Source organism: Propithecus coquereli, unplaced genomic scaffold (assembly GCF_000956105.1).
Source record: "Propithecus coquereli isolate 6110/MARCELLA unplaced genomic scaffold, Pcoq_1.0 Scaffold37, whole genome shotgun sequence".
Classification (NCBI taxonomy): domain Eukaryota; kingdom Metazoa; phylum Chordata; class Mammalia; order Primates; family Indriidae; genus Propithecus; species Propithecus coquereli.
The window spans coordinates 9957605-9971577 of NW_012149396.1; positions in this window are offsets into that span (position 1 = coordinate 9957605).

A 13973-nucleotide genomic window follows, 5' to 3' on the forward strand; every position below is an offset into this window, starting at 1 on the left:
TAACTACTGTTGAACATTTTATGGGAAATCAGGCATTAACATTTGGAGAGGGTGAACATTTGAATAGATAGTGCTTTTTGGAGAACAATTCAGTATTATTAATCCAAAGTTTAAAATATGAAACCATAAGAATTATAGAAGAAAATGTTGAAAAAACTCTTATAGACATTGGCCTCGGCAAAGAATTTATGAAGAATACTCCAAAAGCAATCGCGGCACCAACAAAAATAAATAAATGGGATGTGACCAAATTGGTCAAATTAAAAAGCTTCTGCACAGCCAAGGAAACAATCATTAGAATGCACAGGCGACCTACAGAATGGGAGAAAATAGTTGCATGCTATACATCCGACAAAGGGCTGATAAGTAGAATCTATGAAGAAGTCAAGCAAATCAGCAAGACAAAAAATCAAACAATCCCATTAAAAAGTGGGCAAAAGACATGAACAGAAACTTTTCAAAAGAAGATAAATTAATGGCCAACAAACATATGAAAAATATTCAACATCTCTAATCATCAGGGAAAGGTAAATCAAAACCGCACTGAAATATCACTTAACTCCAATGAGAATGGCCTTTATCAAAAAGTCCCAAAACAACAAATATTGGCTTGGATACAGAGAGATAGGAACACTTGTACACTGCTGGTAGAACTTCAAACTAGTACAATCTCTATGGAAAGGAGTATGGAGATGCCTCAAAGAACTAAAAGTAGAACTACCATTTGATCCAGCAATCCCACGGAAAAAAAGACATTCTATAAAAAGACATCTGCACTAGAATGTTTATAGCAGCACAATTCACAATTGCAAAGATGTGGAAACAACCCAAGTGTCCATCAACACATGAATACATTGATAAAATGTGGTATATGTATACCATGGAAGTACTATATAGCCATAAATATGGTAAACTAATATCTCTTGTATTAACCTGGGTGGAACTGGAGACCATTCTTCTAAGCTAAGTATCACAAGAACAGAAAAACAAATACCACATTTACACATCATTAAATTGGAACTAATCAATCAACACTTATGTGCACATATGAAAGTAAAACTCAACGGAAATCAAGTAGGTAGGAGGAGGGGAGGAGTGGTTGAGTAAATTCACACCTAACGGATACAATGCACATTATCAGAGGGATGGACACACTTATAACTTTGACTCAGTACAAAAGCAATTTATGTAACCAAAACATTTGTGCCCCTGTAATATTCTGAAATAAAAAAATAAACAAATAAATAAATTTCTAAAAAATAAAATAAAATATGCATACATTCTGACCAAGCAATTACATCTGTGGGAATCCTTCCTTCAGAAATATTCACATATATACAAAGATACATCTTTAAGAAGGGTCATTGCAGCATCATTAAAGTAAAACTTTTAAAAAATTCTAAATATTTACCAACATAGAATACTTTAGCTTGTTAATTTGGTGCCATCTTTGGAGGACATCTGGCCAGTATTTATAAAATTAAATCTGTATCACTTTTGACACAGTGATTTTTAGGTATTTATCCACAGGAAAAAAGAAGCTCACAATGATAGTAATTAAAGCATTTTTTGATAGTAAAAAAAATAGAAATAACTTTAACATCCATCAGGGAGGGATTGGTTGGATAAATTCTATGACATGAAATACTCTGAGTACTATTCAATAATTAAATAGAATTAAATAGGTCTATATTATTGTCAGGAAAAAAGCTGTAGAAAAATACACATGATACAATCTTACCTAAAAAAAAGTTGGATAATTTTTTTATAAACACTATGTAAATGGCATACTGGAAAGGGGTTAGTCCAATAGCAAGCCTTAGCTTGGGTTGCTATTGCTTTTTAGTTGAGATAGTATATCTCTACTGAAAAGTGATACTGCCAATTTAAATGCAGCCTTACCAACTGTTGTATAATAATATTCTCACTAATCAATATCCCTTTACCTCCCTTTGGGGCTCTGGGAGTTATTTCCTGCTAAGAAAATTCAGTTGGGACAGCTCAATTCATGTGAGAGTTTCTAATGACATTGAGCCAGTGACCAGCTCAGCATACCAGTGGGTTGGGAATGGTACACCCTTTACTAGGCCATAAAAGATCCTATTATAGCATTTAACTCAAGGCAATGGGTATAATTTTCTATTTGTGTTACTAAGAGAGGCACTTAAATAGACTGTTTCCTAAGTGTAGCAGATACTACTGTTCTGCACATTACACTTTATGGAGCTGGTCTTTCCCCACTGCAACCAAATTGCTCCAGTGGGAGCTGCCAGTCACAGCAGAGGAGGGGTGACCCAGACTGGCCAATCATAGGACCTAATCCTGCCGACCAAGTTAATTTGCCACATATAGACAAATGACCAGGTTAGACGAAGAAAAGACACTCTCTGGGTTTGTTTGTTTTTCTGGCTGGGGCTATCAGGAAACATAATTATTCCTCCAAATACCTTTCCTTTACACGAAGCAAAGTGCTCTTTAAAAACTCCAACCCAGCATGGACAAATGGCCAATAAAAAATATGAAGAGTTGGTTATTGCATTGGACATGAGGGAAAAGAAAATCAAAGGCATAATGCATTACACAGGAGAATTGCTAAAATGAAAAAGAAGAAAGTTTTTTTCAATGTTAGTGAGGATGTTAAGCAACCAGAATACTCATACGTGATGGTGGAAATAAAGTTGGTTCGATCACTTTGGGAAACTATTTGATGTTGCGTACCAAAGCTGATCACTTGCACATCCTCTGATTCAGAATATACTCAATCAAAATGTGTACTCTTCTGAAAACACACACTAGAATATTCATAGCAGCACTGTTGCAATAGCCCCAAATTATAAATTGTCTAACTGTCCATTTGCCGAGGATATAACTGTGTTCAAAATGAAATCTGTGATGAAGCGTGGATTTTACATATAAGTAATTTTGATGATGATAAAGGAGCAAAATTAAAAGATTAAGTATTATTTCATCCTTCGGCCTGCTTATGTAAAGACAGTCATATAGCGGACAAATTAATTTAAAAAACAATCAAGTACTATTAATACATTAATAAATAAATAATAATGAACTGTAGGAGGAAAGACTATAAAAATCATTTCTTCCTTCTTTCATTTTCCATTTATTTTCCTCTTTTTTGCTATCTGTTCAACATATAGCATGGAAGAAAAGTTCATAAAACTTTTTATCAGCTAATCCAGATATAATGAAGCAATGGGCAGACATGGACTTTTCCTGTGTCTAAAGGAAATACTGCACAGGAAGTAATCAGACCAACTCTTGGCAAATAGTCACATTAAACGTTAGTTTCTCTTCTCTTCCTATGCCAAGATAGGGCTGAAATAATGATCTTAGATGCCTATGTTTGAAGGTTGTGTTGATATCTTGTTATCTAACCTGGTTTCACCAGAGTCACTGAAAGATGGATGTACTCAGCAAGCTGTTTATCCTTTCTGCCTCTGAAGGTTTGTCTCATTTTGCTACTTAACAACTTTGTCTCATCCACAGACTTCCAGTAACACATAGGAAACACCTGGGCTTTGTGTGATGTTTGCACTACCAAAGGACACTGGGACACTGATGATGAGCCGTGGACCGATTAGAGAAGAGGCTTTATACAATCTGTAAGTTCTACTCCATGACTTGATTCTAAATAAAGCAATCTAACCCATTTTATCTTAAACTGCATGATGATAGCCATCTTTACTTTGCAATAATAAATGAATATGGCATTAATTATTGTTGCTTAATCATTTTCAAATACTATAAATGTTTCAATAAAAATTGCTATGCTAATCAAAATATTTCCTGTTTCATTAGAACTATGAGCTCTTCCTCATGACTGCAAAATGAGCAATAAAGTTTGATAGCACGGCACAGTCAAGATTGCCTTTTGGATAAGGGTGATTTTCCTCAAAATGTATTATATGAATGCATTAAATATTTGATGCTTAATAAAAGCAAAATAACATTTCTTTCCACTAAGCTGCCTCAAATACCAATTACATAAGAAAGATTTGCTAAGCTAATGATTTTCTAAGTATCCGCAAATGCTTCTTTAATTCCTGATGTGTTCTTTTTTGTTCCTCAGAATGCATATGAGTTGTTTTTTTCAATATTTGTTAGCTTCACTTTTTTATAGCAAGATTTACTTAACAAGCCTTTTTAACTCTGCCTTGGATTTCATACTGATGCACCTAACAATGAGTTATCAGGAAACACTGCCTCAGACATGAAAGCATTGGCAGAAAACCAGAACTCCTTGCACTTCTTCATTCTAATAATGTGATCTCTGGGCTGGTTTGTCTTAAACATATTTGAGAACATAACAATGGTTTTGTAAAAGATATAGTTTCCAGTCTATTGTTCACTGCAAACATCATCTAGCTTGTTCCCTTATGACTCACTTCTCCCCTTGTCCACACCCTTGTGTAATTCCCTCCCTCAATGATTCCAGGATCAGCTGTGTGACTTTCTTTGGCCAATGACACATTAGCAAATGCAAGACAAACGGAAGCTTGATAAGAGCTTGTACATTTAGGACTTGCCCTCCTGGAACCCATTGCCAAGTGCAAAGAACACATGAAGGAAAACTGAGGTACCTTGGCTGACAGCGCCACGTACCTGTCAGACATGTGAGTGAGGCTGTTCAGAGCAAGCCAGCCACAGCCTACCTGCCAAATGTCCACCAATGCATAAATGAGTCCAGCCAACACCATGTGGAACAGAGATGAACCATCCCAGCTGAGCTTTGCCCAAATTGCTGACCTGTGGAATTGGAAGCAAATAAATAATTGTTTTAAGCCATTAAAAATATTTGGCTTCCACTCTGTCTTTCCCTATTCCTATGAGCCAAAATAGGGATATGGTACTGATGATCAAGGTTCAATTATGTGGAAGAGGATAACATTGAAGGAAAGTTACAGGACAGAAATAAGGGGTGTTTTATCTGGACAGGATATGTCAAATGGTGGAAGATGGACACCTCACTTGGGGTGGGGCCATTGTGCCTAAATAATGGCCCCTATACAAAAATAACCACTGAACACTTTGTCAGTGTGTCAGCCATCTGAAATTATAACTTAGTTTGGGTGACATCAAATTGCTTTAATTAAGTTTCTACCAGCTGAACCAGTGCTCAAAATAGAAATTATTCTTGGTATGATGAAGTTATTTTTCTTGCATCTCTAGTTGATAGGATGATATTTGTACAGCTAAATGTACTTATAAATGTCTAATTTCTAGAACCAAAAAAAAAAAACCACACAATTATTAGAGGGCATATAACTCTTTGTATTCCCCTATCACATCAGCATATAATCAATTGATTATTGACAACATTGACTGATTTTGACAGTGCTCTGTCTTCTGCCTTATTTAATCCAAAAATTTAGCAATTACTTACTGAATGTCTTCTATGTGCCTAGCACTGAGCTAGGTATTGATAGACCAGAGAAGCAAGATCCTTGTCCTCATGGAACTTCCATTCTGGTGGAGAAAAATAGACAATAATCCCAAGATCATTAAAAAAATAATTAAAAATTAACATAAGTGTTCTAAAGGGATTAAACAAAGTGATGTGTAAGAGAGAAGGTACTTAGACAGAGGGAGGGCTTCTTTAGATAGAGTGGTGTCAACAAAGACCTTTCTGAGGATAGGATGTTTAAGACCTGAAGAATGAGAAAGAGTCATCCAGGTGTAGTCATCACAGATGACTGTAGGTCTAAACGATTCTGAGATAATGACTACATATCAAATTTGAGCTCACTTTTATACACTGTCAGCCAACAGTGAACATGGCAGGGGAAGACAATGCCCTATTGCTATAATCAATAAAACTGGTCGATTTATTGAAAAATATTTGGTATTGAATAGGTCAAATAACTTGTTTGATTTTTTTCCATTTTTCAACTAGTTGTGATGAATTTTTGTGAAAACACTAGTCTACCTTTATGTCACTATATACTTTCTACGCAGCTGCCCATTTTTAAATGTTATTTATGATAACACCAGGCTCAATCCCTAGACCAATCTGCTTGTATGGATCCTTACAATGAGCTTAATGTGATAATGCATAGAGATGTCTATTGCATTGGACCATTTTCAGGTCAAAAAATAATGAGATGTCCATTCCAGAATAAAAATTGACACAAGTTTGTTTTGAAGATGAAAGAAGAGTCTAGAGCTCTTGACTTCTAACATCCAGCTTATTAACCTCAACCTTTTCCTAGTATTCCTCTTAAAAATGTTAATTTCACCCTAGAGAAGGATGTTATATTTATATTTTGGACATGAGAGAAAGAGAATTCTTATATAAATTTTTGGCTGAACTAGGTCCATAGAAAAGAAATATCCCAAGTATAAAAATAGAGTGTGGTGGTAGAAGCAAACCATGTACTGTAATAGCTATTTCACACTTTCAGAAAGTTGATTCCAGCATGGTTGTTAATTACAGGAACAGAGAGACATAAGCTAATTAGTTATTGAGTCCCTGTGTTCTTCTTTAAGGAAAGCCATCGATCTTTACCCTCAGAAAGTTATTTTTACACAGTCACATGTGCAAACTAGTGGGTAACAGACTACCTGTGGGGTCCTCCTTTCAGCTTTGGTCTTTGAAATATAAATAATCCTACTTTTACTTACAGGGAGTTTTGAGTCTTCCAAATAGTTTAGAATACAGCTATAGGCACCAAGTGAACCATATTTAATTACCTATGGCTAATTAATTACATAGCCCTCAAATGTATTTAATATTAAGGTTTCAAAGCCATATGATATGTCTTTTAACTATGCCCCTTTAAATCTTGATAGCAAGAGTCCTGTGGCTAGAGTTACATGTATTATTGTATTCGAAATGCTGATGAGAGAAAAAAATCAGATAAGAAGGCTTAAGAAGAACCACACTGACCACTATAAGCTTAATAAGAGATTACATCCACTTTAAAATTGAAGGCACTTTTGTTATAGTATAGCTAATTTGGGACTTTGTGTGTTTCTAGTCCAAGGGTGTGTTCATTATCTTAAAAACAAGATAGATTAACATATTTATACATTCTGCAATCTGAAATTTGAATAAAACGAAATTTTCTTACACAGAATATTTTAATGCATATAGATTTTTCATCCTTTATTCTATTACATCACTGGAACTTCAGACTAATATTAAAGTCATAGCAATTGTTCTTTATAGGGCATTTATGGAAGTAGAGCTAGGATTAGGATCTGACCAATACACCTAGTGATCAAGGCTGGATTACATGTGAGTCTGATTCCTCATCCTGGTCTTCGGCAGTAAGAGAAGGCATGGAGATAAATCCTCCAAAACCACAGCTGGCCAAGGCCAAGGCTTCCATTTCTTGGTGTCTTATTCTGCTGCCTGCTGAACTTCCCCCAGTAGGAGGAAACTCAGGACATTTTGCTGTACGGGATTTCATGGGATTTCAAGAGAGTACATAAATTACCGGAAAGGCATTTATACTGATGCCAGGGATTGTACTATCTTTGTCGTACCCACAGAAGGCTCTACTCATTTGCGTTATAACCCAGATTTTTTTTTCAGTGTTTTTATTAGGAAAGTAAAATGAAAGAGGAGTTTTGGTCTTACAAACCTGGTTCAGACTGTGCCACTGACAGTCCTCCAGATCTGGCACTTTTTACTCAGCTGAACGTGTTTAAATGGTAAACCAGAGGTCTTCCTGTTTTCCCTGCAAAACGATGGGCATCGTATCACAAAAACCTTTTCAGCATTATGCAAGATTGCTATTCTAATTGCCCCCATTTTTCCTGTGACCAACAAGATAAAAACTTCAGTCCCACAAATCTTTAGAAATATTTTTTAAAAGAAAAATTTTCACCTGCTTCTCAGGCTCTCCCTACCCTTCCTGATCTTGAAACCAAATTTCCTTTGTTTATTTCTACCTCAGTTTTTGATCAGATCAAGTTTACTAAGCAAGGTTATAGTGTGGCTGAGAGGTAACACCATAATCCAAAAGACACATCATTTCTATAAAATATGCCAAATATATCCCATCCTAGGATACCACAACCCCTCCCCCTTTTCCTAGTTACTCTCTTATTCTTACATAGAAATTAATGTTCAACAAAACAAATTTTCTTTGCTATGTCCCCACAAATACAAGTAAGTGTCAGAAATCGGCAAAAGCATCTAATATGTAACATTTTCATACCTGAATTCTTGGCCTTCCTCCTACTCCAAATGTGTTGCACCCACATCCTTCTCTACCCGGGTAGATGGTCATTCCTCCCTTCTAGTTACTCACACAAAAACCCCTCATCCCAATGTTTCTCTCACACTGCACATCAATCTATCCTATTATTCTGCCTTTGATACATACCCATCGATAAACATCTAAAACTCAGCCACTTCTCACCATCCCCACTGCTATTACACTAGACAGATCCTCTACCCCCTTGCTTCCCTGTTGTCTACTCTGCACACAAACTCAAGAATTATCCCTTTAAAATATATCAAATCTCTGATCAGCAGCTCCCCATTCCCTCCCTCCCCACCATCACCACCCCTTTCCAGCCTCTGGTAACCACCATGTTACCCTCTACTTCTACGAGTTCAACTTTAGTAGATTCCACATATAAGTGGATTCATGCAATATTTGTCTTTCTGTGCCTGGCTTATTTCACTTAGCATAATAGCCTCCAGATACATCCATGATGTTGCAAATGACAGGATTTCCTCCTTTTTTAAAGCTGAATAGTGTTCCATTGTGCATATATACCGCATTTTCTTTACCCAGTCATCCACTGATGGACGTGTGGTTTGTTTCCATACCTTGGTTCTTGTGACTAAGCTGCAATGAACATGGGGGTTCAGATATCTCTTGACATATCGATTTCATTTCCTTTGGATATGTACCCAGTAGTGGGATTACTGAGTCATATGATAGTTTTACTTTCAGTTATTTGAGGAAGTTAGTCAAAAAGTACAGAGTTTCAGATAGACAAAAAGACTAGATGTTGAGATTTATTGCACACCACAGTGACTACAGTCAATAAAAATGTAATATATATTTCAAAATAACTAAGAAAGTAAATTTCAAATTTTCAAATGTCTCCCCACAAAAAATGATAAGTAAGCCAGGTAATGGGTATGTTAGTTAGCTTGATTTAATCATAGACCTTGTATACATGTATCAAAACATCACATTGTACTCTTTAAATGTATGCAACTATGATTTGTCAATAAAAATAAAATAAAATAGGTCAAATCATGTCATCCTTTCACTTGGGTCTCTCATGGATCTCCCATTTCAATAAAGTAAAATTCAAAAATTCTTAATGTTGGTTATAATATTCCTCGATATCTTTCTGATCTCATTTCTCACTCTGCCATGTTCCCCCGCCTCACGCCGATCCTGCCACCATGGCCTCTGTGTTCCTCTAACCTCCTAATCGTTTCTGTCTGGAAGGCTTGCCCGAACAAGACCGCCCCCTAAGGCGACCCCTTGGCTCCTTCGACCACTGTTCGAATGTCACTTTCTATTCAAAGTCTACCCGTAATGCCCTATTCAGCCCTGCAAACTGCTCCCAGACCCTCATCCTGGCATGCCTAACCCCCTTACGCTATTCTTTTTTTCTATAGCACAAATTTCCTTTTATTATATTTATTTGTATGTTGTTTGTCACATCCTACTGGAACATAAGCTTCAGGGTACAAGGATCTTAACTGTTAGCACATAGAACAATGCCTGACACAAAGCAGACACCTTCCAAATACCTGTTGAGAACATTTTCTCATTATGGGGCTCAGTCCCAGCTTGAGGGGTCTCACCCCAGATCCTGGATGGAGTCTAGGTCTCTTCTTGAGCACCTGCACTCTGGGGTGATTGAAGCCTTGAACACTCCGTCTGAAATTATGACAGACTCCTCCAAATGAAGCACAATCTGTTCAGAGTTCCTGGGAGCTGTCAAAATACATATAAATAACACCCATAAGATTTGGAAACACAACCCCCAGCAATAAACATGATCAGTTTAGCCACCTGTAATGTGAGCACAGGTCTGTTATCTTAAAAGTTAGACCAAGATATCCCATATTTCTGTTTGGTGTCGATGCCCATGAGAGATGAGAGTCACACATGCAGAACGCTTCCATTTGTATGCACAGGGTCATGTACAACCCTTTACCTAATGACACTGCTTCTTCTGTCCTGCAATTCAATGTGCAACTGGAAGAAGTGTCTGTTTTGAACTCTTCTCTACCCTTGAGCAAAGAAATCCACATTTATAACATGTGAGCCACTAAACTTCAGGCCCTTATATTCTCTTATCCCAATCCTCAGCTCTTTCAGTATTTCTCCACCAGAATACTAAGTCCGATGGTTCTGCCATTCCATAACTGTAACCCTTCCTAAGAAATATTTTCAGCTTTTAATTCCCGATTACCAAAGGAGAATCTCCTCTTTGTTTCCAGATTTGGGAAGAATCCCTCCCCACTGGCTTCAGAGCTGGGCATTCCACTCTTGCTTCCTTCTAAGCTTTCTAAGCCTCTTCCGAAGTTTCCAGGAGAGAACTGTGATGCCTGAGCTGCTCTCCCAATCTCTGCTTTCCTTGGCTTTGAAATTCACTGCGATGTGAACACCTTTTCCTATTTTGACGGTAGAATGAACATTCCCAGATTAACCTCTTTCCCAGCTACCTCAGGATCTGACCCTGAGTCCTTCTCTCAAATGCTTCCCTACCTCTTTGCCTGGGCTTTGTCAACTTCAAACCACCGACGCGAGAGTAGAAAGAGCCCTGTTTTCTGAATTTGTGAGCCTCCTGTCTCTCTGCTTTCACATTTTCCACAGTTTCTGTACTGACTTCAATAATCATTTTTTAAATTGATCATTTTCTCCCTGAATTCCCAGAGTTCTCCTTTTGAAACCCAAACAACTTTCTGTTCATGTGCGAATGACCAGGCTCAGTAGTCAAGAAAGCCTGCACAGTCAGTTCTTTCTGGCTCTAAGGACAGGTTTTGCTCTGGCAGCAAGGAATTTCAAACATTGGTTTTTCTAAAAGTCCACTTTGGACTGTGAATTGTAATAAATAAATTAAGAATAAACAAGTCAAGAAAATCGCCTTTATAACAAGAGCTCCCTGTGGTTGACACTCTGCATTTCCAAATTTGGATGCTCATAATGAATGCTGACAAACATGCCTGCTCCTCATCCCGGGCTAAAAGTCAGGAAAACAGGAAAGATAATCCAGGGCAGTCAAGACCATGCCAGGCAGCAAGTCCAAATATATGCACAAGGGAAGTTTGCTGGTTTTGGTGTGAGCCTTTTCTGGCCTTTACAATTTTTTAAATTTCCATCTCTCCCAAGACTAGATTCTTCCTCATTCCATGTGGGATGCTACCCAGCAGACATACAGCTGCTCTTGCAGCAGAGTTTGTTCTGGCTCAGGAAACGAATCCCGATTCCTGCCAACACACGTCTCTTTTTCAACACAAAAGCCATGTTCTCTGCGGGTGGAACATAATCTATGAAATGTATAGCTGTTCCTGTGGTTTGAGGTTCCCCAGAGAGTCTGCTTCCCAAATTCTAGTCCTCTGTGCATGTCCTCACCTTGTTCTACAAATTATGGCAGGCATTAAGAGTCCCTGACTCTTCTATCAACTAACCTTGCCACGAATTCCCATGGGGGCTGTGCGGAGGGCACTCAGGCATGTTGACCCTGTGTAGTGTCACCCATGCCTCTGACCTCTAACACCAATGTGCCTAGCAAGCTGAATTGGACTGTAAGGGAACCACAACAACTTCTTGACCCATTGAGTTTAAGCCTAGATGAGAAATAGGCCAAGTAGTCATGTTAGTCCTCTCCCTCTAGACCTCATTAATGTACCTAGCCTTCTGGATCCTATTATTCTGACAATGAGAGAGAGATATACTAGTGCAGAGTCAAGTTCATCATAAAGGAATCAAATCAGACAGTTCTTTGGAGCCTCATCCATGTCAGGGTAAAAGATAGATCTAAGACCTAGAGTAAGATAACTATAAACACCCCCAGGAACACAGATGGTTGTCCACAAAAATGTTTTTACTCTACTTCTCAAATAGAGTTTATGTTAATTACGCAGTCAGTATGCATACTTGTTTTGCTGTCAACTGAAAAGAAATGTGTTTAGGACCTTACAAAATATAACTTAGGTCAAGCAAAAACATTCTATGTGCTATGTGAAATACAAAATATGTGCACTAACATAGCAGAAAGCAATTAAAACCTGCACTCTTGTGAAAGGTGATCTCTGACTAACATTCAGTGCTACTGAACCCTGTTTTGGTTTGGAATTGCATGCTGCTTCAATTAACAGAAAACCCACCTAACAATGCTTACACTGAAATGGTCTTATTGGTCTCACATGACAAAAAGTATGAGAGCAAGAAGCTCAAGCCTTGTGCAGGTCTTCTAAGATGTTCTACCATCACATGTTTATTCCGCTCTCTGCTTGGCCATCAGCATCAGTGCTTGGCTTTCACCCCTGTGGTGACAGAGGGCTAATGTGTTCCTTGGCATAGTATCTCTGTTCCATGGGAAGGAGGGAGAGAGGTACAGGGTCCGTGGGTAAAGGAGCAGGCCAACTGGGTCTGTTCCTTCTAAATGATTTACCCTAAGCACCACCCAGCATCCTCTGCTTAACTCTCCCTGGTCAAAACTGGGTGAACTGGCTGCTCTTGGCTGCAAGAAAATTGAAGGAGTTTAGCTATCTTGTCATTGGTAGAGGAAGGCATGAGGTAAAGGGTTTATGAATGGCTTTAGCTAACCTGCAAACTCCAATCAACCATTTAGAGCTCAGTAATTCACTGACCAAGCACATGTATCTCTCTCTCTCTCTCAGACACACACGCACAGTTTTTCTATTTATAACAACCATCAGAATTCAGTGATCAAGATTTTCTAGTAGAATATAAAAAGCAAATTACCGTTAGCTAATAAATAACAAAGATAGTATGCCTATGAGAAAGAAAACATAACAGAGGCAGAAAATTCCGATTATCTTGCACAGGAACAATGAAAACCTTTTAAAAATGCAGTTGCATTCTTTGCATCTGGTCGCTGACTAGATCTATTATCTCTGCTGATCCCTATGGTATGGAAAACAGATAGTCCAAGATTTAGGGTTCAGTGGTTCCAGTTTAATCTTCCAGAAGTAAACTTGGGGACCACTATAGAGTTACCACCTATTGATTTTGCCAAGGTAGGACATGCTACCTACTGTCTCCATAATTTCATAAAGGAAAGGCCATTTTGATTAACACTGTGTTATCTTTAGTTTTTTTCTTTCTATTTCTCACACAACTGGGGGAAAAAAATGTGTAAATGACTTGCCTAAGGTCTAATTGCCTTAAGTTGTCCTCCCACATTCTGCCATCGTTTTCATCGGCATGAAACTGGTGCTCACCATATTTTTGAGGGTCAGAGGTTTCACCTTCAGTGTAGGCTGTTTTAAAAGACAAATTTGCCAAGAGTTTGAAGAAAGAAAAATGATGTCTCTAAGGGACTTCATGGCATAGGCATTTTTAATCCTGTGGCTTCACCCCCAGTTTTACCCTTGGTCCATGCTCAGCCCTCGGTCTTATGAGTGGAGTGGAGGAGACGCCTCGCCACGGTCCATGTGGTGTTGGTCAACAAAAGCAATCTGGAAATAGATACGATACGATTCAAATTAGTGCTGCTGTAGGGAAGCGCTTTATCACAATTGTTCTGCAGTGTTGGATGGGTCTACCAAGGGTCCTCAAAGGCTTCTGTGCCAAGGAGAATGCCCCTCCAGTACCTCCACTTTCCACCAGGCCAGTTCAGCCTCTGTCTCTTTTATCAATTGATATTCTTCCCAAAATTTTCTTTGAAAAGATCCCTTTACTGTTGGGAAATAACAGCAGTAATAATTTCAAAAACCAATAGTATAAAGTACCTGAACCATTGGCTACTTCCTCCTAAGGCGAATTGAATTCAATTACGTG